Raw genomic sequence first — 24,513 nt, 5'->3', positions numbered from 1 at the left:
ATCAATAAATAAAAACCCAAGACCAGATGGCTTCACAAGTAAGATTTACCAAGCATTCCAAGAAGAATTAATACCACTCCTGTTAAAACTCTTCCAAAAAATTGAAGAAGTGGGAATACTACCTAACTTATTCTATGAAGCCAACATTACCCTAAAACCAAAGCCAGATAAAGATATTTCAAGAAAAAAAAATTCAGAACAATCTCTTTAATGAATACAGATGCAAAACTCCTCAACAAAATACTTGCAAATAGAATCTACCAGCATATTAAAATAGTTATACACCATAACCTAATGGGTTTATTCCAGGTATGCAAGGGTGATTCAACACAAGAAAATCAGTTACTGTAATACACCACATTAAAAAAATTAAAAGGAAAAAACCATATGACCATCTCAATTGGTCAGAAAAGGCATTTGACAAAATTCAGCATCCCTTCATGATAAAAATACTTCATAAGGTAGGAATCAAAGGAAACTTCCTCAAAAATACAGGGCATATATGAAAAGCCCATATCTAACATCATACACAATGTTGAAAGACAAAAAGTTTTCTCTGTAAGATCTAGAACAAAACAAGGATGCCCACTGTCATCATTGCTATTCAACACTGTGCTAGTAGTTCTAGCTAGAGCAATTGGGCAAAAAAAGGAATAAAAGGCAACAAAATTGGAAAGGAAGAAGTAAAACCATTGTTATTTGCAGATGACTTGATTCTATATTTAGAAAATCAAGAAAAAATTGACAGCAAAGCTACTTGAACTAATAAGCAAGTTCAGCAAAGTGGTTGATACAAGACTAACTTGCAAAAATCAGTGGTGTTTCTATATACAAGTAATGAACCATCCAAGGATGTAATCAAGAAAAAATTTCATTTACAATAGCACCTAAAATAATCAAATATCTAGGAATAAACCTAACCAAGGATGTAAAGCACTTGTACACAGAAAACTACAAAACTGCTAAAAGAGATCAAAGAAGACATAGACAAGTGGAAAGACAGTCTGTGTTCATGCTTGGAAAGATAAATGTTAAAATGTCAATTCTACCCAAACTGATCTACATATTCAATTCAATACCAAAAAAATTCCAACAGACTGCTTTTCAAAATGGAGAAACCAATTATCAACTTTATTTGGAAGGGTAAGGGCCATTGAACAGACAAAAACATCTGGAAAAGAAGAATGAAGGGGGAGGTATGATGCTTCCTGACTTTAAAGTATATTATAAAGCCACAATTGTCAAAACAACATGGTACTAGTTTAAAGATAGACATACTGATCAAAGAAATAGAATTGAGAGCTCATAAATAGACACTCAGACCTATGGTCAACTGTTTTTTAATGTGATTATATTGAGAAATATTCACATACCACATAATCACCCAAAGTGTACAATGAGTCAGAGTACCATAATATAGTTGTGCATTCATCACAAGAATAAATTTTTGAATTGTTTCAAAATCTTCAAAAATCCCCAGACCAAGAGGAGGGGGCAAGATGGCAGCATAGAGAGGAGTGGAATTTAGTTAGTCCCCTGGAGCAACTAATGAACAACCAGGAACAACTAGTAAGTAATTTGGAATAACTGCTGGGTGATAACCATGACTGTCCACAGATTGTACACCAACCTGGATTGGAAGGAATGCCTGAGACTGCAGCATAAAATCTGTAAATAAAACTGTGGACCTGTGCAAGAAGCCCCCTCTCCCCATGGCAGGCTGAGCTGCAAAACCTCACTGTGGTAGAGACCAGCACTCTCCCAGCAAGTGAATATAGCTCAACTGAGCTCCAACTGGGGTTTCAATTAACAAATGTGGACTGCTGAATATAAGCTACAACCCCCCAACAAGCAGACAGAGGCTTTTAGTGATGACTCACCTTAAAGAACCAGAAAACCCATCTGTTCCAGGAGAGGGAGCCCAGAAGACCAGGTGTTACCTCTGGCCAATAAGTGAAACTGGGGCACTGTGTACTGGCTCTAAAAGGAGGCTTTCTGTCTCTTTTTCTCTCAACCTGAGGGGCTCAGAGGAGAAAGCTGCAGGCATTTTCAGTTCACAGCACTCTGACCCAGACAGGGGTGGAGATAACAGAGTCAGAGAGACTATACAAATGCATATGATAACTCCCTAGGGGGTGTATCTTCCCTAAGAGTAAGGAGGTGAATGAATGTATGTATAATGCATGTGCCAGAAGGAGAAGAGAAGGGAAAAGGGGCAGAAGCAATAATAGAGGAAATAATCAATGAAACTTTCCAATCTGTTATGAAAGACATATAATTACAGATCCAAGAACCACAACATACCCCAAACAGAATAGATCTGAATAGACCTACACCAAGACACTTAATAATCAGATTATCAAATGTCAAAAACAAAGAGAATCCTGACAGCAGCAAGAGAATAGCAGTCTATCACATACAAAGGAAGCTTGATAAGACTATGTGTGGATTTCTCAGCAGAAACCATAGAGGCAAGAAGGAAGTGGGGTGATATATTTAAGATATGGAAAGAGAAAAACCACCGAGAATCCTATATCCAGCAAAACTGTCCTTCAAATTTGTGTGAGAGTTTAAAATATTCTCTGGCAAACAGACAATGATAGAGTTTGTGAACAAGATACCTTTGCTACAGGAAATACTAAAGGGAGCACTACAGACAGGAAAAGACAGGAGTGAGAGGTTTGGAACACAATTTTTGGTGATGGTAGCCCAGCAATGTAAGTACACTGAACAAGTATGACTGGGAGTATGGTTGAAAGAGGAAGGGTAGGAGCATGTGGGACACCAGAAGGAAAGAGGAAAGATAAAGACTGGGACTGTATAACTCAGTGAAACCTAGAGTGCCCAACAATTGTGATCAAATGTATAAATATGTTTTCACATGAGGGAGAAAAAAACGAATGTCAACCTTGCAAGGTGTTAAAAATAGGGTGGTATTGGGGAACAAAATACAATCAATGCAAACTAGAGACTATAGTTAACAGAAACATTGTATTATGCTTCCCTTAATATGACAAAGATAATATACCAAAGCTAAATACCTTTAAGATGCAGACATAAGGGATGGGTATGGGACTCTTGGCATTGGTGATGCTGTCTGCCTCTTTTATTCTACTTTAGGTTAACTCTATATTTGCTTTTCTTGCTTTTTAGCTGTCATGATTTTTTCTTTCTTTATATTTTTCTTTTGTCTCTCTACCTTCTTTGACTTCTTCTTTGTGGAAGAAAAGGAGATGTCCTTATATAGAAAGTGGTGACAGTGGTGAATACATAAATATATGACTATACAGGGAATTATCAATTATTTACTTAGGACAGAAAGTATGATGGGTGAAAAAAACTGTCTTTAAAGAAAATGGGTTGATGAAGAAACTTTGACGGCACTACACTAAGTGAAATAAGTCAGACATATAAGCACAAATATTGCATGGTCTCACTTATATGAACCAATTATAATATGTTAACTCAGACATGAAATATAAGTTACCAGGATATAGAATGAGGTTAAAGACTGGGGAACAGTTGCTTATTATGAGTAGAATGTTCAAGTAGGTTGAACTTAAGTGTTTGGAAATGGACAGAGGTGACAGTAGCACATTATTGTGAGAATACATAACAGTGCTGAATGGTATGTGAATGTGGTGGAAAGGGGAAGCTTAGAGTCATGTATGTCACCAGAAGGAAAGTTGGAAGTTATTCACAAGATGGGACTGTATAAAACAGTGAATCTTGTTGTGGACAATCTCCATGATTAACTGTACAAATATTAGAATTCTCTTTCATGAACTAGAACAAATGTATGACACTATAACTAGAAGTTAATAATAGAGGGGAATATAGGGAAAAATATACCTATTGCAAACTACATACTACAGTTAGTAGTATTTTAACATTCTTTCATCAATAGTAACAAATGTACTATACCAATACTATGAGTCAATAACAGAGGGGGATGGTTAAGGATATGGGAGAATTTGAGTTTTCTTTTTTTTCTTTACTTCTTTTCTGGAGTAATGAAAATTTTTTAAAATTGAAAAAAATAATTGTGGTGATGGATGCACAGCTGTATGATGATACCATGGGCAATTGATTGTGCACTTTGGATCTTTGGGTAATTGTATGCTATTTGAACAATCTCAATAAAATTAAATTTAAAAAAATCCCCACACCCGTCTGTTCTGGGAAAATCTACTTGGGCCCAATCATAAGTAGGTATACCCTCCTCAAAAAACAAAAAGTTTCCATACAGGCAAGGGAAAAATAACAGAATAAAAAGAGCTGAAAAACTCAGATCAGTTTAATAGAAGCTATGCTGGAGGTCTAGAATAAGTTGAACTGAATGCCAAAATACAGGTAGAAAACAAAGCCAAACAACTGGAAAGCCCTATGTAATAGAGTGAAAACAACATCTAGAATAAACTAATCAAGGAATCCTAATGCCTACATACCTAAAAATATTACAAGCCACACTAGGATAAATGAAGATATGGCCCAGTCAAAGGAAAAAACCTACATGTCAAACGAGATACAGGAGTTGAAACAACTAATTAAAGATGTTCAAAAAAACATGCTAAGTCAATACAAAAAACAAATCAACTAGTTGAGTGAAGATTTGGCAAAAGAGATGAAGGATATAAAGAAGACATAAGATGAACATAAGGAAGAACTCAAAAGTTGGAAGAAAAGAAGTGGCTGAATTTATGGTAATGAAAAGCACCATAGAAGAGACTTATCACAGCTGACTTGAAAAGGCAGAAGAAAGGGTTAGTGAACTAGAGGATGAGCATCTGAAATTGTACACATGAAAGAAGTGGACAGGGAAAAGAATGGAAAAATATTAGCAGGGTCTCAGGGAATTGAATGACAATATGACGCATGCAAATACACATGTCATGGGTTTTCCAGAAGGAGAAGAGAAGGGAAAAGGGGTGGAAAGAATAATGGAAGAAATAACCACTGAAAATTTCCTATCTCTTATGAAAGACATAAAATTACAGAACCAAGAATAGTGTGCCCAAAACAGAATAGACCTGAATAGAACTACTCCAAGACATTTACTAATCAGATCATTAAATGTCAAAAACTAAGAATCTGAGAGCAACCAGAAAAAAGTGATCCATCACATACAAGAGAAGTTCAATAAGACTACATGTGAATTTCACAGCAGAAACCATGGAGGCAAAAAGGCAGTGGTATGATATATTTAAGATACTAAAAGAGAAAGCTCTCAACCAAGAATTCTATATCAGCAATTGATTTTTGATAAGGCTCCCAAACCCACTCAACTAGGACAGGACAGTCTCATCAAGAAATGGTGTTGGGAGAATTGAATAGCCATAAACAAAAGAATGAAAGAGGACCCCTATCTCACACTCTATTCTCAAATTAATACAAAATGAATCAAAGATCTAAATATAAGATCCAGTATCATGAAACTCCTAGAAAAAAAATGTAGGAAAACATCTTCAAGATCTAATAATAGGCAGTACTTTCTTAGACTTTACACCCAAAGCATAAGCAACAAAAGAAAAAATAGATACATGGGAGCTTCTCAAAATTGAATACGTCAGTGCTTCAAAGGACTTTGTCAAAAGGGTGAAAAGGCAAGTGACTCAGTTGGGAGAAAATATTTGGAAAGTACATATCTGATAAGGGTTTCATATCCAGTATATATAAAGAAATTGTACAACTCAACAATAGAAGGACCAAGAGCCCAATTAAAAAATGGCCAAAGGACAAGAATAGACATTTCTCCAAAGCAGAAGTGCAGATGGTTAACAGGCACATGGAAAGATGCTCAGCTTCCCTAGCTATTATGGAAATATAAATTAAAACCACAATGAGATATCATCTTACACCTACTACAGTTGCTGCTATTAAACAAACAGCCAGCTACAAGTGATGGAGAGGATGTGGAGAAACTGAAATACTTATTCCCTGCTGGCAGGGATGTAAAATGGTACATCCACTTTGAAGAACAGTTTGGCAGCTTCTCAGGAACCAAAGTATAGAGTTGCCTTATGGCCCAGCAATCCCACTACTTGGGATATACCAGGAAGATCTGAAAGTGTGGACATAAGCAGACATTTTCACACTGATGTTCATAGCAGCATTATTCACAGTTGCCAAAAGATGGAAACAACCATCAACATGGTGATGTAAACAGCTACTGAAAATTTCTCACCAAAGATTCAGCAGAAAGAAAAGGGCTAGTCTCACTTGTTCAGAATGTTGGAGAAAGGTAAAGACTGGAGGATTCTATAAATGCTGAAAAAAGAAAGAGAAAAATATCAGGTAGAAAACTTCTATCCTGGGCCAGCTTTTCCTCTCCCCTGCCATTCAATCAGTCCCACACAGAGGTGGCACAGAGGTGGCAGCCATGATCCATCCCCACCTCCCACCTCCCACTGGGGACATGGACTATAAAATCTCTTACAGCAGTGAGACAGATCCCCTACCTATATCCGGACACAGAGAACCAAGCCCACAAGGACCCACAGCAGGACTTAAGCCACTGGGAAGGGTGGAATAAAAAAGGGAAGGAAGGAGGATTTTCTAAAATGAAGGAATAGAAAGAGAACCACAAAAGCATCCCTAAAAGCAGCAAGCACCCAGAGACTACCCAAATAAACTGTTTGGGGACCCTGGGACAGAGAAGGACATTTCAAGGCCCAAATCAGTGAGGGATGAAGAGACTGAGGAAACATAGAGTGAGACTGTGTTTCCAGCCATGGTTCCTGGTGCCTGTCCCCTGTCTTGGCAGGAATCTGGACCCTTGCCTGGGAGATGGCTGCAGACTGGGGCAGCTGGAGGAATCCTCTGCTACAAGTAAAGTGGGGGACAGAGCCCCACATTGAGCCAGATTTTGGCTGGCTAAGTGAGAGTAAAGTAACCCTGCAGTTTTAGCCCTACCCTGTCAGATGCTGCCAGGGCTAAGAAGTATACAGCTTCTGAGGAAGATTAAGACACTGAAAAGCACCACCTTCTGGGCAGGTCAGAAAGTACAGGGGAATTACAGACCTTTTCAGAGCCTCTCCAGACTGTGTCCCAGGCCTGTCAGAGCTGGTCTACACCCCCTGCAAAGGAACCCAGCCCTGTTTTGACTGATAAATATGGACAACCCAATTGTCAAAGCATTGCCTTAATACAAACCCAGCTCTTGCTGCACAGCAAAAATTAGAGTACTCCTGGGCTGGCTGTTGGCTGGGGAAGTAGTACCTCTCAGTCTCACAGACAGAGGCCTTTCCAAATGGGAGCCCTGAAATTCCCAGACACATTGTGCCCACAGGTGAGGCTTCACCCAAGGTGCACAGTGCCCACCCCCTACCCACAGATTTAGCAGCTTCCAGTGCACATGGAGAACAGTGACTTTGGCTGGATTGTTGCCTGATTGTGGCCTAGCCTAGTTCACTGCCATAGTTGGGAAGATGCAGATTTGTGGGGAACAGGTAGCCCAGGTGTGACATCTTCTGGGAAGACAGGAAAAGTGCACTCTGGCAAACTGCTTTTCTGACCTTTAACACAAACACAAGCAACTACAAAATCTTAGATGAGCAAGGGAAATCAGCTTTCAAAATAACCTTAACAAGATAATCAAATGCCTAGAAATCAATGAAAAAATAACTAAGCATACTAAGAAGAAAGAAGATATGGCCAAGCCAAATGACCAAATAAAAAGCCAGAGGAGGCACAGAATTTGGAACAACTAATCAAAGATGCTCATACAAATCTCCTAAATAACTAAATGGGTTGGCTAAAGACATAAGTATATCAAGAGATCACTAAAAGGGCATAAAGAATAATTTGAAAGAATAAATATAAAAATAGCCAATTTTATGGAAATGAAAGATACTGTAGATCAAACTAAAAATTTACTACAGATGTACAACAGCAGATTTGAGGAGGCAGAAGAAAGAATAAGGAAACTAGAGGGCAAGGCAACTGAATTTGAATGCACAAAAGAAAAAATGGTGAAAAAGGTGGAAAAACTGGAATTGGAGCTCAGGGAAATGATGGACAACATGAAGTGCACAAATATGAGGATAATTTATGTCACACAAAGAAAAGAGGAGAGTAAGGGCTAGGAAGGTTATGTGAGGAGATAATTGGGGACAACTTCCCAACCCTTATAGAAGGCATAAATATGCAAGTCAAAGAAGCCCAATGAATTGCAAATAGAATAAATCCAAATAGACCCACACATACTTATAAGATTGTCAAATCCTGAAGAGAAGGAGAAAGTCATGACAGCAGAACCAGGAAATTTATTCACCACATACAAGGGAAGCTACAAATGACTAAGTTATGTCTATTCAATAGGCATCATGGAGTTGAGAAGGAAGTGGTGTGACATATTCAAGATTCTTAAAGAGAAAAGTTACAGATTGGCAGAGTGGATTAAAAAATATGATCCATGTATATGCTCTTTATGAAAGCCTCATCTTAGACCCAAAGATACAAATAGACTGAAAGTGAAAGGATGGAAAAAGATATTCCATGCCAGCTGTAACCAAAAGAAAGCAGGTGTAGCTATACTAATATCAGACAAAATAGAATTTAAATACAAGAATGTCATAAGAGACAAGGAAAAACACTGCATATTAATAAAAGGGACAATTCACCAAGAAGAAATAACAATCATAAATGCTTAAACACCCAACCAAGGCACTCCAAAATAGATGAGACAAACACTGGCAAAACTGAAGGCAGCAATAGACATTTCTACAATAATATACCACTCTCCTCTATAGATAGTAAAAAGAGATAGAGGATCAATAAGGAAATAAGGAACCTAAACAATGTGATAAATGAATTAGACCTAACAGACATATATAGATTGTTACATCCCAAAACACCAGGGTACACATTCTTCTCTAGTGCTTATGGAATGTTCTCCAGGATAGATCATATGCTGAGGCATGAAAAAAGTCTTAATAAATTTACAAAGATTGAAATTTTCAGAGCCCTTTTTCTGCCACAATAGAATAAAACTGGCAATCAATAACCACCAGAGAACCAGAACTTTCACAAATATATGGAGGTTAAATAGCACATTCTTAATCAGTGGATTAGAGAAGAATCTGCAAGAGAAATCAGTAAATATCTGGAGAAGAATGCAAATGAGAATACAACATAACAAAACTTTGGGGATGCAGCAAAGGCAGTCCTGAGAGGGAAATTTATTGCCCTAAAATGCCTATATTAAAAAAGACAGAGCAAAATCAAGGACTTCATTGCTTACCCAGATGAACTAGAGAAAGAACAGCAAACTAACCATAAATCAGAAGAAAATTAATGAAGACTAAAGCAGAAATAAATTAATTGGAGTACAAAAACAATAGAGAGAATCAATAAAACCAAAAGATTTTTTTTGAGAAAATCAATAAAATTGATGGTCCCTTAGCTAGGCTGACAAAGAAAAAAGAGAGAGGATGCAAATAAATAAAATCAGAAATGAGAGATTGGCATTACCATGGACACTGAAGTAATAAAATTTGCCATAAAAGGATACTATGAACAAATATGTGCAAACAAACTAGACAACTTAGATGAAATGGATGGTTTCCTAAAAACAAACAACCTATACTAACTTGAGAAGAAATAGAAGACCTTAAAAAACCAACCACAAGTATCAAGATCCAATCAGAAGTATCAAAAACCTCCCTATAAAGAAAAACCCAGGGGCAGATGGCTTCACAGGGGAATTTTACCAAACATTTCAAAAGGAACTAACACCAATCCTGCTCAAACTCTTTCAAACAACTGAAGAAAAAGGAACATTACCTAACTCATTTTGTGAAGCTAATATCACTCTAATACCAAAACCAGAAAAAGATACTATAAGAAAGGAAAACTACAGGCCAGTCTCCCTAATGAATATATTTTCAAAGATATGCAAAACAAAATTCTTGCAAATTGAATCCAACAGCACATTAAAAGAATTATACAGCACAGCCAAATGGGGTTCATTCCAGGCAGGCAAGTGTGGTTCAATGCAAGAAAATCAATCAATGTAATACAACACATTAACAACTTGAAAGGGAAAATCACATGACCATCTTGATTGATGCTGAGAAAGCATTCAACCAATTTCAGCATCCTTTTCTGATTAAAAAAAAGACTTCAAAAGGTAGGAATAGTGGCAGAGAGATTCCAAAAGGAGCCGAGAGGTCACTCTGGTGGGCACTCTTATGCACACTTTAGACAACCATTTTTAGGTTCTAAAGAATTGGGGTAGCTGGTGGTGGATACCTGAAACTATCAAACTACAACCCAGAACCCATGAATCTCGAAGACAGTTGTATAAAAATGTAGCTTATGAGGGGTGACAATGGGATTGGGAAAGCCATAAGGACCAAACACCACTTTGTCTAGTTTATGGATGGATGTGTAGAAAAGTAGGGGAAGGAAACAGACAGACAAAGGTACCCAGTGTTCTTTTTTACTTCAATTGCTCTTTTTCACTCTAATTATTATTCTTGTTATTTTTGTGTGTGTGCTAATGAAGGTGTCAGGGATTGATTTAGGTGATGAATGTACAACTATGTAATGGTACTGTAAACAATCGAAAGTACAATTTGTTTTGTAAAAAAAAAAAAAAAATAAAAAATAAAATAAAAGTTCAAAAAAAAAAAAAAAAAGGTAGGAATAGAAAGAAACTTCCTCAATATGATAAAGGGCATATGTGAAAAAACCACAGCAAGCATAGTACTCAATGGTGAGAGACTGAAAGCCTTTCCCCTAAGATTAGGAATGAGACAAGGATGCCCACTGTCACCAATATGCAGCATTGTGCTCAAAGTTCTAGCCAGCACAATTAGGCAAGAAAAAGAAATAAAACTCACCCACATAGGAAATGAAGAAGTAAAATTCTCATTATTTGCATACTACATGATCCCATACTTGGAATATCCTGAGAAATCTATGACAAAGCTACTTGAGCTTATAAACAATTTCATCAAAGTGACAGGATATATGATTATTGTGAAAAATCAGTAATGTTTTTACACTAGTCATGACCTAACTGAGCAGGAAATTAAAAAATATTCCATTCACAATAGCAACTAAAAGAATCAAGTATCTAGGAATAATCTTAACCAAGGATGTACAAGACCTGTGCACAGAAAACTGCAAAACATTGCTAAAACAAATCAAAGAAGACCTAAATATGTGGAAAGACATTCCATGTTCATAGATAGGAAGGCTAGATGTCATTAAAATGTCAATTCTACCCAAATTGTTCTACAGATTCAATGCAATACAAATCCAAATTCCAACAACCTAGTTTGCATACTTGGAAAATCTAGTTATCAAATTTATTTGATAGTCAAAGTTGACTGGAATAGCCATACACATCCTAAAAAAGAAGAATGAAGTGGGAGGACTTATATTTCCTGACTTTAAAGCTTATTATAAAGACACAGTGATCAAAAACAGCATAGTACTGGCACAAAGACAGAAATATTGATCAATGGAATTGAATTGAGAGTTCAGAAATAAGCCCTCACATCTATGGAAAATTGATATTTGACAAGGCTGCTATGTCCACTCAATTGGGACAAAATAATCTCTTCAACAGATGGTGCAGGGAGAAGTGGATAGCCACATGCAAAATAATGAAAGAGGACCCCTTTTTCAAACTTTATAAACACCTATGGTAAATTGATTTTTGACAAGTGCCCCAAATTCCAAGAAAATGAACTGGGACAGAATAGTCTTTTCAATAAATGGGGCCAGGAGAACTGGACATCCATATCCAAAGGAATGAAAAAAGACCCCACCTCACACCCTATGCAAAAATTAACCCAAAGTGGATTAAAGACATAAAAATAAGAGCCTGTACCCTAAAAAATCACAGTAGAAAATACAGGGAAGCATTTTCAAGACCTAGTAATAGGAGGTAGTTTCTTAGACCTTACACCAAAAGCAGAAGCAACAAAAGAAAAAATAGATAAATGGGAGCTCCTCAATATTGAACACTTTTGTAACCCAAAAGACTTCATCAAAATGGTGAAGAGGCAGCCAACTCAATGGGAGAAAATATGTGGAAACCATATATCTGAAAAGGGTTTGATTTCCAGTATACATAAAGAGATTCTACAACTCTGCAATAAAAATACAAACAACTCATTTACAAAATGGGCAAATGATATGAATAGACATTTTTCCAAAGAGGAAATACAAATGACTAAAAGGCACATGAAAAGATGTTCACCTTCATTAGCTTTTAGGGAAATGCAAATCAAAACCACAATGAGATATCATCTCACACCTATAAGAATGGCCAATATTAAACAATCAGGAAATCACAAATGGTGGAGAGGATGTTGAGAAAATGGAACAGTTATTCACTGCTGGTAAAAATGTAAAATGATACAGCCACTGTGGAAGGCAGTTTGGTGATTCCTCAGAAAACTAAATATCAAGTTGCCCTATGACTTGACAATTCTGCTACTCAGTATATACCCAGAAGATCTGAAAGCCGTGACACAAACAAATATTTGCACACTGATTTTCACAGCAGCATTGTTCACAATTGCCAAAAGAGGGAAACAATACAAGGGTCCATCAACAGATGAGTAAATATGCAAAATTTGGTATATATGTTTGATGGATATTATGCAGCAGTAAGAAGGAATGAGGTCCTGAAGTATGTGACAACACGGATGAACTTTGAAGACATAATGCTGAGTGAAATAACCCAGACACAAAAGGATAGATATCATATAATTTCACTAATATGAACCACCTAGAAAATGTAAACTCAGAGTCTTAAATTGTAGAACATAGGGGCCCTAGAGATAGCCAGAAGCTAGAGAAAGGGGAGTGGTTCCATAATATGTACAGAATTGTTAAAAAGACTGATCTTAAATGTTTGGGAATGGATAGAGGTGATGGTAGTTTGTTATTGGGATTATACATAAGAGTGCCTATTGAATGTGAATATGACCAAAAGGGGTTGTCTAATGTCTTGTATCTTACCAATTAATTCTACAAATATAATTAAGTTCTTGCATGAACTTCTTCAAATGTTTGGCACTTGTACAAAGTGTTAACAAAAGAGTGGTATATGGGAAAAGTTACCTATCGCATGCTATGGGCTGTAATTAACAGCAATACCTTATTAGTACCACACCAGTACTATGGGTAAATAAGTGGGGGGGGTAAGGAATATGGGGTGTTTTGGGTTTTCTTTTATGTGAAGCTGTGTATATCTGTTATTTTTCTGTAATGGTGAAGCTAAGCCTACTTATAAACATGCCAAGAGTCACTTCCAGAGAACCTCTTTTTTGCTCAGATGTGTCCTGTCTCTCTGTTTCTATGCCAAACTCTGCAAATAAACTCACTACCCTTCCCCCTATGTGGGATATGACTCAAGGATGTAAGTCTCCCTGGCAATGTGGGATATGACACCCAGGGATGAGCTTGCCTCTGGCATGATGGGATTGACAATGCCTTCTTGACCAAAAGGGGGAAAATAAATGTAACAAAAAAAGGTTTCAGTGGCTAAGAGATTTCAAATAAAGTCGGGAGGTCATTCTGGAGATTACTATTATGCAAGCTTCAGCCAGATATTAAAAATTGCCATGGTATGTCAAGCCCCAATCAACAGTATTCCTGAAAATCCTAAAGAAAACCCAAGGCTCTAAGATTCCATAAAAGTTTTACTTATTAAGTTTATTTTCCAGAAACTAAAACCTCCAGATTGTTCCTAAGCCAGCTAAGCCCTGAAACTTAGAGGTACTAGTCTCTCCCGGAACATCAATTAGATGTGTCCTCCTACCCCATAATGTCAACACCCCATTTCAACATGAAGAAGTTAGAATGGTAATTGCCCAAAAATCCCTGAAGATTGAGAAAATGATCAAATGAGAGGGAGGAGTTGTAACAAAGAAGTTAGGATTTAACAAATGATTATGAGTACTGAATCATTATACAGATATTTCTTTTTAGTTTCTAGTTTATTAGAATGGCCAGAAAGAAATACCTGAAATTGTGGAAATGTAACACATACTATACTTTGAAATTTGCTCTATACCTGTTAAACTGTAATTTGAAATTTATCACTTTTCTGTATATATACATATATACATATACATATATATATATATATATTGAAAATCCATTTCTTTATTTTGGTACAAAAAAAAATAAACCCCCAATCCATAAAGAGTCTTTTCATATTATTGTAGAGCAAAGTTAGAGTATAGGAAAGCAAGGGTATCACATATACTTTAGAAAAAAATGTCATTGCTCTTTGGATTCAAACAAACATCAGTGGAGGAGGGAGTAAATAATTATCTCACTCTCCTGACTTTCCATAATTTTATTAAATCATCACTGGGAAAGCTAGTCATTGAAATATCACATAGTTATGCCAGAATCTGGTAAGGGTGGTGGAACCAGCCATCTGAATCAAGCTAAACTATAAAAAAAATGATATTTTATTATCCTTTTTCTCTCTTGTTTCTGGGATAGGAGGGTTCTACTTTATATCACTCATCAGCCAGTAGCAGAGCAAAACATGCACAATGCTTTGTTCCTTTTGGCTAGCATTGCAAAAGAAGTCATCAAATTCTTGAGTGTTTGACATCTCTTGGAAAGCAGCAAGCTAAGAGGCACACTGATGATCTGGATTTTCTTAGGTGGAAAACGTACAATAGGAGTTCAGTTATATGCTATTAACTTTAAAATAATCATGCTTTTGCTGGTCAGTGAGTTCAGTCAGATGATCATGTTACCATGTCCAGATCTCCAAGTGGCACATCTGAATTGAGTTCTCATTGTAAGGTCATGGCCTCAACTCCATCAGCTGTGGTTATTCTTCTCTTTGATTTTAATGACTATCAGACCTTCCCAGCTGTAGCAACCACTGCTTGGTAAAACTTTGCCACAAATGCTGGTTCACTGACCTCCAGTTGCTTGACAAATTCATTGCACTACCACTCAGCCCAACCTCAAAACCATTGATCCCTAAAACATAGCTGGCACTCAAAGATACAAGGTGGTCAGTTTGCCCCAGACACATTAAGTTGCTCCAGACCATTCATCAGTGGCTGTAATTTTCCTGGCACTGCCTTAGCTACCAGGTCCTGCAGAAAATGTTCACACCAGGGACCTGACCAACTGGCAAACCAGTGCAGAATACACTTCATTTCAGGGAGTGGCATGACATACTTAAAATTCTGAGAGAGAAAAATTGCCAACCAAGAATTCTTTATCCAGTAAAGCTCACCTTCAAATTTGAGGGAGAGCTTAAATTTTTCACAGGCACACAAATGCTGAGAGAATTTGCTAACAAGAGACCTGCCCTACTGGAGATACTAAAGAGAGCCCTACTGACAGACAAACAAAGAAAGGAGAGAGAGAGATGGAGAAAGGTTCAGTACTATAGAGATTCAGTATGGGTACATTAAAGAACATTAAGAGAGAGAGGGAAAAATTTGTCTGACAAACATAAACCAAAGGATAAGATGGCTGAATCAAGAAATGCATTCACAGTAATTATGTTGAATGTAAATGGATTAAACTCCCCAATCAAAACATATAGATTGGCAGAATGGATCAAAAAAAAAATGAGCCATCAATATGTTGCATACAAGAGACTCATCTTAGACACAAGGACACAAAGAAATTGAAAGTGAAAGGATGGGAAAAAATATTTCATGCAAGCTACAGCCAAAAGAAAGCAGGAGTAGCAATATTAATCTCAGATATGATAGACTTTAAATGCAAGGATGTTATGAGAGATAAAGAAGGACACTACATACTAATAAAAGGGACAATTCACCAAGAAGAAATAACAATCATAAATGTTTCTGCACCCAATCAAGGTGCCACAAAATACATGAGACAAACACTGGCAAAATTAAAGGAAGCTATTGATGTTTCCACAATAATTGTGGGAGACTTCAATGCATCACTCTCTCCTAGAGACAGATCAACCAGAGAGAAGACCAGCAAGGAAATTGAAAACCTAAACTATCTGATAAATGAATTGGATTTCACAGACATACATAGAACATTACATCCCAAATCACCAGGATACACATTTTTCTCTAGTGCTCACAGGACTTTCTCCAGAATAGATCATATGCTGGGACATAAAACAAGGCTCAATAAATTCAGAAAAATTGAAATTATTCAAAGCACCTTCTCTGACCACAAGGGAATACAATTAGAAGTCAATAACCATGAGAGACTTGGAAAATTCACAAACACCTGGAGGTTAAACATGCTCCTAAACAATCCGTGGGTTAAAGAAGAAATAGCAAGAGAAATTGCTAAATATATAGAGATGAATGAAAATGAGAACACAACATATCAAAACATATGGGATGCAGCAAAAATGGTACTGAGGGGAAATGTATAGCACTAAATGCATACATTAAAAAAGAAGAAAGAGCCAAAATCAAAGAACTAATGGATCAACTGAAGAAGCTAGAAAATGAGCAGCAAACCAATCCTAAACCAAGTAGAAGAAAAATAACAAGGGTTAAAGCAGAAATAAATGACATGGAGAAAAAACAAACAAGAAAGAGAACAAATAACACCAAAAGTTGGTTCTTTGAGAAGATCAACAAGATCAACAAGCCCCTAACTAGACTGACAGGATCAAAAAGATAGAAGACCCATATAAAAAAAAATAATGAATGAGAAAGTTGACAGTACTGTGGATCACAAAGAAATTTTAAAAATTATAAGATGATACAATGAACAACTGTATGCCAACAAACTGGATAATGTACAGGAAATGGACAATTTCCTGGAAACATATGAACAACCTAGACTGACCAGAGAAGAAACAGAAGACCTCAACCAGCCAATCACAAGCAAAGAGATCTAATCAGTCATCAAAAAGCTTCCCACAAATAAATGCCCAGGGCCAGATGGCTTCACAGGGGAATTCTACCAAACTTGCCAAAAAGAACTGACACCAAGCTTACTTAAAATCTTTCAAAACTGCAAAGAAAATGGCACACTACCTACCTCATTTTATGAAGCTAACATCAATCTAATACCAAAACCAGGCAAAGATGCCACAAAAAAGGAAAACTACAGGCCTATCTCCCTAATGAATATAGATGCAAAAATTCTCAAAAAATACTTGCAAATCAAATCCAAAGACACATTAAAAAATCATACACCATGACCAAGTTGGGTTCATTCCAGGCATGCAAAGATGGTTCAACATAAGAAAATCAATCCACATATTACAACACATTAACAAATCAAAAGAGAAAAATCAAATGTTCATCTCAATAGATGCTGAAAAAGCATTCAACAAAATCCAACATTCCTTTTTGATAAAAACACTTCAAAAGATAGGAATTGAAGGAAGCTTCCGCAATATGTAAAAGAGCATATATGAAAAACCCACAGCCAGCATAGTACTCAATGGTGAGAGACTGAAAGCCTTCCCTCTAAGATCAGGAACAAGACAAGGATGCCTGCTGTCACAACTGTTATTCAACATTTTGCTGGAAGTGCTAGCCAAGGCAATCTGGCAAGACAAAGAAATAAAAGGCATCCAAATTGGAAAGGAAGAAGTAAAACTGTCATTGTTTGCAAATGTTATGATCTTATATCTGGAAAACCCTGAGAAACTGATGATACAGCTACTAGAGCTAATAAACAAATTTAGCAAAGTAGCGGGATACAAGATTAATGCATATGTCAGTAATGTTTCTATATGCTATAAATGAACAAATTGAAGAGACACTCAAGAAAAAGATACCATTTTCAATAGCAACTAACAAAATCAAGTACCTAGGAATAAACTTAACCAAAGATGTGAAAGACCTATACAAAGAAAACTATATACCTCTACTAAAAGAAATAGAATGTGAACTTAAAAGATGGAAAAATGTTCCATGTTCATGGATAGGAAGGCTAAATGTCATTAAGATGTCAATTCTACCCAAAATCATCTACAGATTCAATGCAATCCCAATCAAAATTCCAAGAACCTGTATTGCAGACTTGGAAAAGCTAGTTATCAAATTTATTTGGAGAGGGAAGATGACTCAAATTGCTAAAGACACACTAAAAAATAAAAACAAAGTGGGAGGACTTACACTCCCTGACTTTGAAGCTTATTATAAAGCCACAGTTGTCAAAACAGCATGGTACTGGCACAAAGATAGACATATTGATCAACGGAATCAAACTGAGAATTCGGAGATAGACCCCCATATCTATGGCCAACTGATCTTTGATAAGGCCTCCAAAGCCACTGAAATGGGATGTAAAAGTCTTTTCAACAAATGGGGCTGGGAGAGTTGGATATCCATATCCAAAAGAATGAAAGAGGACCCCTATCTCACACCCTACACAAAAATTAACTCAAAGTGGATCAAAGATCTCAATATAAAAGACAGTACCATAAAACTCCTAGAAGATTAGGGAAACATCTTCAAGACCATGTATCAGGTGGCCACTTCCTAGACTTTACACCCAAAGCACAAGCAGCAAAAGAAAAAATAGATAAATGGGAACTCCTCAAGCTTAGAAATTTCTGCTCCTCAAAGGAATTTGTCAAAAAGGAGAAGAGGCAGCCAACTCAATGAGAAAAAATTTTTGGAAACCATGTATCTGACAAAAGACTGATATCTTGCATATATAAAGAATCCCTACAACTCAATGACAATAATACAGACAGCCCAATTACAAAATGGGCAAAAGATATGAAAAGACAGTTCTCTGAAGAGGAAATACAAATGGCCAAGAAACACATGAAAAAATGTTCAGCTTCACTAGCTATTAGAGAGATGGCAAATTAAGACCACGATGAGATACCATCTCACACCAATTAGAATGGCTGCCATTAAACAAACAGGAAACTACAAATGCTGGAGGGGATGTGTAGAAACAGGAACTCTTATTCATTGTTGGTGGGACTGCATAATGGTTCAGCCACTTTGGAAGTCAGTCTGGCACTTCCTTAGAAAACTAGATATAGAGTTACCCTTCGATCCAGTGATTGCACTTCTCAGTATATACCCGGAAGTTCTGAAAGCAGAGACACGAACAGATATCTGCAAACCAATGTTCATAGCAGCATTATTCATAATTGCCAAGAGATGGAAACAACCCAAATGCCCTTCAACAGATGAGTGGATAAGTAAAATGTGGTATATACACATGATGGAATACTACATGGCTGTGAGAAGGAATGATGTCATGAAACATATGACAACATGGATGACCCTTGAAGACATAATGCTGAATGAAATAAGCCAGGCACGAAAAGAGAAATATTATATGCTACCACTAATGTGAACATTGTAAAATGTAAAACAAATGATTTATAATGTAGAATGTAGGGGAACCAGTGATAGAGAGCAATTAAGGAAGGGGGAACGATAACCCAATAAGAAGAGATAAGCTGTCGTGGGTAAGTTTAACATGCTTGGAATGCCCAGGAATGACTATGGGTTGTTAATTTCTGATGGGTATGGTAGGAACAAGTTCACAGAAATGTTGCTATATTAGGTTATTTTCTTCGGGTAGAGTAGGAACATGTTGGAAGTAAAGTAGATATCTTAGGTTAGTTGTCTTTTTCTTACTCCCTTGTTATGGTTTGTTTGAAATGTTTTTTTTTTTCCTATTGTATGGTTTTTTTTTTACTTTTTTTGGTATAGTTGATTTAAAAAAAAGAGTTAATTAAAAAAAAAACAATGAAATAAATATGCAGAGCCCCCTTGAGGAGCTGGTGGAGAATGCAGGGGTGTTGGGCTTCCCCACCTTGATGGTTGCTGATGTGATCACAGACATAGGGGACTGGTGGTTTGATGGGTTGAGCCCTCTACCACAGGATCTGCCCTTGGGAAGACTGTTGCTGCAAAGGAGAGGCTATGCCTCTTGTACCTAAGAGCCTCCTCCCAAATGCCTCTTTGTTGCTCTGATGTGGCCCTCTCTCTCTAGCTAAGCCAACTTGGCAGGTGAAATCACTGCCCTCCCCCCTACATGGGATCTGACACCAAGGTGAGTGAATCTCCCTGGGAATGTGGAATATGACTCCCGGGGAGGAATCTAGACCCAGCATTGTGGGATGGAGAACATCTTCTTGACCAAAAGGGGGATGTGAAAGGAAATGAAATAAGCTTCAGTGGCAGAGAGACTCCAAAAGGAGCTGAGTCTTCACTCTGGTGGGCACTCTTATGCACAATATAGACAGCCCTTTTTAGGTCTAATGAATTGGAATAGCTAGCAGTAAATACCTGAAACTATCAAACTACAACCCAGAACCCATGAATCTTGAAGACAATTGTATAAAAATGTAGCTTATGAGGGGTGACAATGTGATTGGGAAAGCCATATGGACCACAGTCCCCTTTGTCTAGTTTATGGATGGATGAGTAGAAGAATGGGGGAAGGAAAAAAAGAAAAGGCACTCAGTGTTCTTTTTTACTTTAATTGTTCTTTTTCACTCTAATTTTTATTCTTATTATTTTTGTGTGTGTGGTAATGAAAATGTTCAAAAATTAATTTTGATGATGAATGCAGAACTATATAATGGTACTGTAAACAATTGAATGTATGCTTTGTTTTGTATGACTGCATGGTATGTGAATATATCTCAATAAAATGAAAATAAAATACACTTCATCTCCTGGGAAGTGATGTAAGATATTGGGGAGAGGAAGTGTTAGCAATACTGTCTGGTACTGAGGGTAAGGGAGAAGGGAAGGAGAGTAGCAGCAAAGAGGAAGATGATGAGTCCAGTGACATCCTCCTGTCTCCTCTCAGAGGACACCCGGAAACCCTCAGAAGAGTCCTTAGACTCCAGCTACTGCCTCCATGTCCATCATTCCCTGAAAACCCTATGTCTGTATGTTTTTTACACAATTAAAAATGTTAAAATAAACCTGAAGCAGAATTATGTTAAGTCTTTGAATTTGGCATCCAGTAAAAGGAAAAGAAAATGATTGTGAAAAAACAAAAAGATACCAGGGCCGTAATTTTGCACAGTGGTGGCTAAGCAGGGGAGGGAATAACCAGGCATATCCTATCTTTTTCCCTGCCCATTACATTATAGAGCCTTTTCCATATGTCTGTGTCATACTCGTATTTGTCATTCCTAGTGGCAATGTGCTATTCCTTGGATTTAACACACTATGACTAGCTTAACCCTCCTCCACAGTGGGACATATGGTCCAGTTTTGTTCAGCTTTTCAAATTTTAAAAACTCACTGAGTTGGAAATTGAATTTCTATGTTGTGTCCATCTTTCTGGTAATTAGCAATGGATTTCCTTCCTGATTCTAACTTCAGTGTTGTGAATCACAAGACCCAGTTTAACATTTTGTTTGCAAATGTTTTGTTGTTGCTTTTTGAAATAAGAATCCGTGCTCTCAATTGTGTAATGCTGTCAATTAATAAATTATTTATTTTGACTCTGAAAAGATGGAAACAACCCAGGTGTCCCTCAACAGATGAATGGATAAACAAAATGTGGTATATACATACAATGGAATATTATTCAGCAGTAAGAATGAATGAAGTCCTGAAGTATGCAACATTTGGATGAACCTTGAGGACACTATGTTCAGTGAAATAAGTCAGACACAAAAGGACAAATATTTTATGATCTCACTGATATGAACTAATTATAAGATGTAACTAATAGACATAAAATATAGAATATAGGTTACCAGGATATAGAGTGAGGTTAAAAAATGGGGAGTGGTTGCTTAATATGTGCAGAAGGTTTAGCTAGGGTGAACTTAAGCATTTGGAAATGGACAGACATGACAGAAGCATGTTATTGTGAAAATAATTAACAGTGCTGAATGGTGTGTGAGTGTGGTGGAAAGGGAAAATTTAGAGTCATGTATGTCACCAGAGGAAAATTGGAGTTTAAAACATGGGGATGTGTTACACAGTGACTCTTGTGGTGGACAATGTCCATGATTAAGTTAACAAATACAAAATTTTTTTTCATGAACTAGAGCAGATATACACACTGTTATCAGGAGTTAATAATAGAGGGGTATAAGAAAAAGGCACCTAACCTAAAATAACTACATTACTTCCAACATGTTCCTATTCTACCCCAAGAAAATATACAGACTATAACCCAGGAAAGGAATAAGAAAGGCAGATAATCTAAGACAAAATCTTTTTGGTGAACTTGTTCCTACCATACCCACCAGAAATTAGCAAGCCATAGTAATTCCTGGGCATACCAGAACATTAAATTTACCCATGATAACTTATCTGTTATTAGCTTATCATTCCCCATTCACTAATTGCTATCTATTGCTAGGTCCCCTACATTCTACATTATAAACCATTTATTTTACATTTTTCAATGTTCACATTAGTGGTAGCACATAATATTTCTTTTTGTCACTGACTTATTTCACTCAGCATTATGTCTTCAAGGTTCATCCATGTTGTCATATGATTCACAACACTGTTCCTTCTTACTGCCGCATAGTATTCCATCATGTGTATATACCATATTTTATTTATCCACTCATCTGTTGAAGGGTATACATGTTGTTAACATCTCTTGGCAATTGTGAATATTGCTGCTATGAACACTGGCATGCAGATGCCTGTTCGTGTCACTGCTTTCAGATCTTCTGGGTATATATTGAGAAGTGCAATCGCTGGATTGAAGGGTAACTATATCTAATTTTCTGAGGAACTGCCAGACTGTCTTCCAGAGTGGCTGAACCATTATACAGTCCCACAAACAATGAGTAAGAGTTCCAATTTCTCCACATCCTCTCCAGCATTTGTAGCTTCCTGTTTGTTTAATGGCAGCCATTCTAATTGCTGAGAGATGGAATCCCATTGTAGTCTTAATTTGCATCTCTCTAATAGCTAGTGAAGCTGAACATTTTTTCATGTGTTTCTTGGCCATTTGTGTTTCATCCTCAGAGAACTGTCTTTTCATATCTTTTGCCCATTTTATAATTGGGCTGTCTGTACTATTGTCATTGAGTTGTAGGATTTCTTTATATATGCAAGATATCAGTCTTTTGTCAGATACATGGTTTCCAAAATTTTTTTTCCCATTTATTTGGCTGCCTGTTCACCTTTTTGACAAATTCCTTTGAGATACAGAATCTTCTAAGTTTGAGGACTTACCATTTATCTATTTTTTCTTTTGTTGCTTGTGCTTTGGGTGTAAGGTTTAGGAAGTGACCACCTAATACCAGGTCTTGAAGATGTTTCCCTACATTATCTTCTAGGAGTTTTATGGTATTGTCTCTTATGTTGAGGTCTTTAATCCATTTTGAGTTAATTTTTGTGTAGGGTGTGAGATAGGGGTCCTCTTTCATTCTTTTGGATATGGATATCCAACTCTCCCAGCCCCATTTGTTGAAAAGACTGTTATGTCCCACTTTGGTGGTTTTGGGGGCCTTGTCAAAGATCAGTCGACCATAGATCTGGGGGTCTATCTCCAAATTCTCAAATCGATTCCGTTGATCAATATGTCTATCTTTGTGCCAGTACCATGCTATTTTATCTACTGTGGCTTTGTAGTAAGCTTCAAAGTCAGGAAGTGACAGTCCTCCCACTTGGTTTTTCTTTTTTAGAATGTTTTTAGCAATTCAAGGCATCTTCCCTTTCCAAATAAATTTGATAACTAACTTTTCCAAGTCTGCAAAATAGGTTGTTGGAATTTTGATAGGGACTGCATTGAATCTGTAGATGAGTTTGGGTAGAATTGACATATTTTTTGACATAGTTATTAGTTAATTTAAAAAAAAACAATGAAAAAATATGCAGAGCCTGCCTGAGGAGCTGGGGGGAAATGCAGAGGTGTTGGGCTTCCCCACCTGGATGGTTGCTGATATGCTCACAAACATTGAGGACTGGTGGTTTAATGTGTTGAACCCTCTATCATGGGACTTGCCCTTGGGAAGCCTGTTGCCACAAACGAGAGGCTAGGCCTGCTTATAATTGTGACTAAGAGTCTCCCTCTGAATGCCTCTTTGTTGCTCTGATGTGGCCCTCTCTCTCTAGCTAAGCCAACTTGGCAGGTGAAATCACTGCCCCCACCCCCCTTATGTGGGATAAGACATCCAGGAGTGTAAATCTCCCTGGCAACATGGAATATGACTCCCAGGGAGGAATCTAGACCCAGCATCATGGGATGGAGAGCATCTTCTTTACCAAAGGGGGTGTGAAATGAAATGAAATAAAGTTTTTGTGGCTGAGAGATTCCAAAAGGAACCGAGAGGTCACTCTTGTGGGCACTCTTACACACAATATAGATAACTCTTTTTAGGTTTTAATGAATTGGAATAGCTAGTAGTAAGCACCTGAAACTATCAAACTACAACCCAGTAGCCTTGAATCTTGAAGACGATTATATACCAATGGAGCTTACAAGGGGTGACAATGTGGTTGTTAAAGCCATGTGTATCACACTCCCCTTTATCCAGTGTATGGATGGATGAGTAGAAAAATGGGGGCTGAAAAAAAATCTAAAGGAAAATTAGGGCATGGGGGACAATTTGGGTGCTCTGTTTTTACTCTTAAATTTTTATTC

General features: G+C 37.1%; 1 protein-coding gene across 1 annotated transcript in view; it reads left to right on the top strand.

The window, feature by feature from the left end:
• The window catches only part of HDX (highly divergent homeobox), a 262,723-nt gene that overhangs the window by 222,030 nt on the left and 16,180 nt on the right, over window positions 1-24,513 (top strand). The window lies entirely within an intron of this gene.

This window comes from Choloepus didactylus, chromosome X (assembly GCF_015220235.1).
Source record: "Choloepus didactylus isolate mChoDid1 chromosome X, mChoDid1.pri, whole genome shotgun sequence".
Taxonomy (NCBI): Eukaryota; Metazoa; Chordata; class Mammalia; order Pilosa; family Megalonychidae; genus Choloepus; species Choloepus didactylus.
This window is presented reverse-complemented; position numbering and strand designations above follow the sequence as displayed.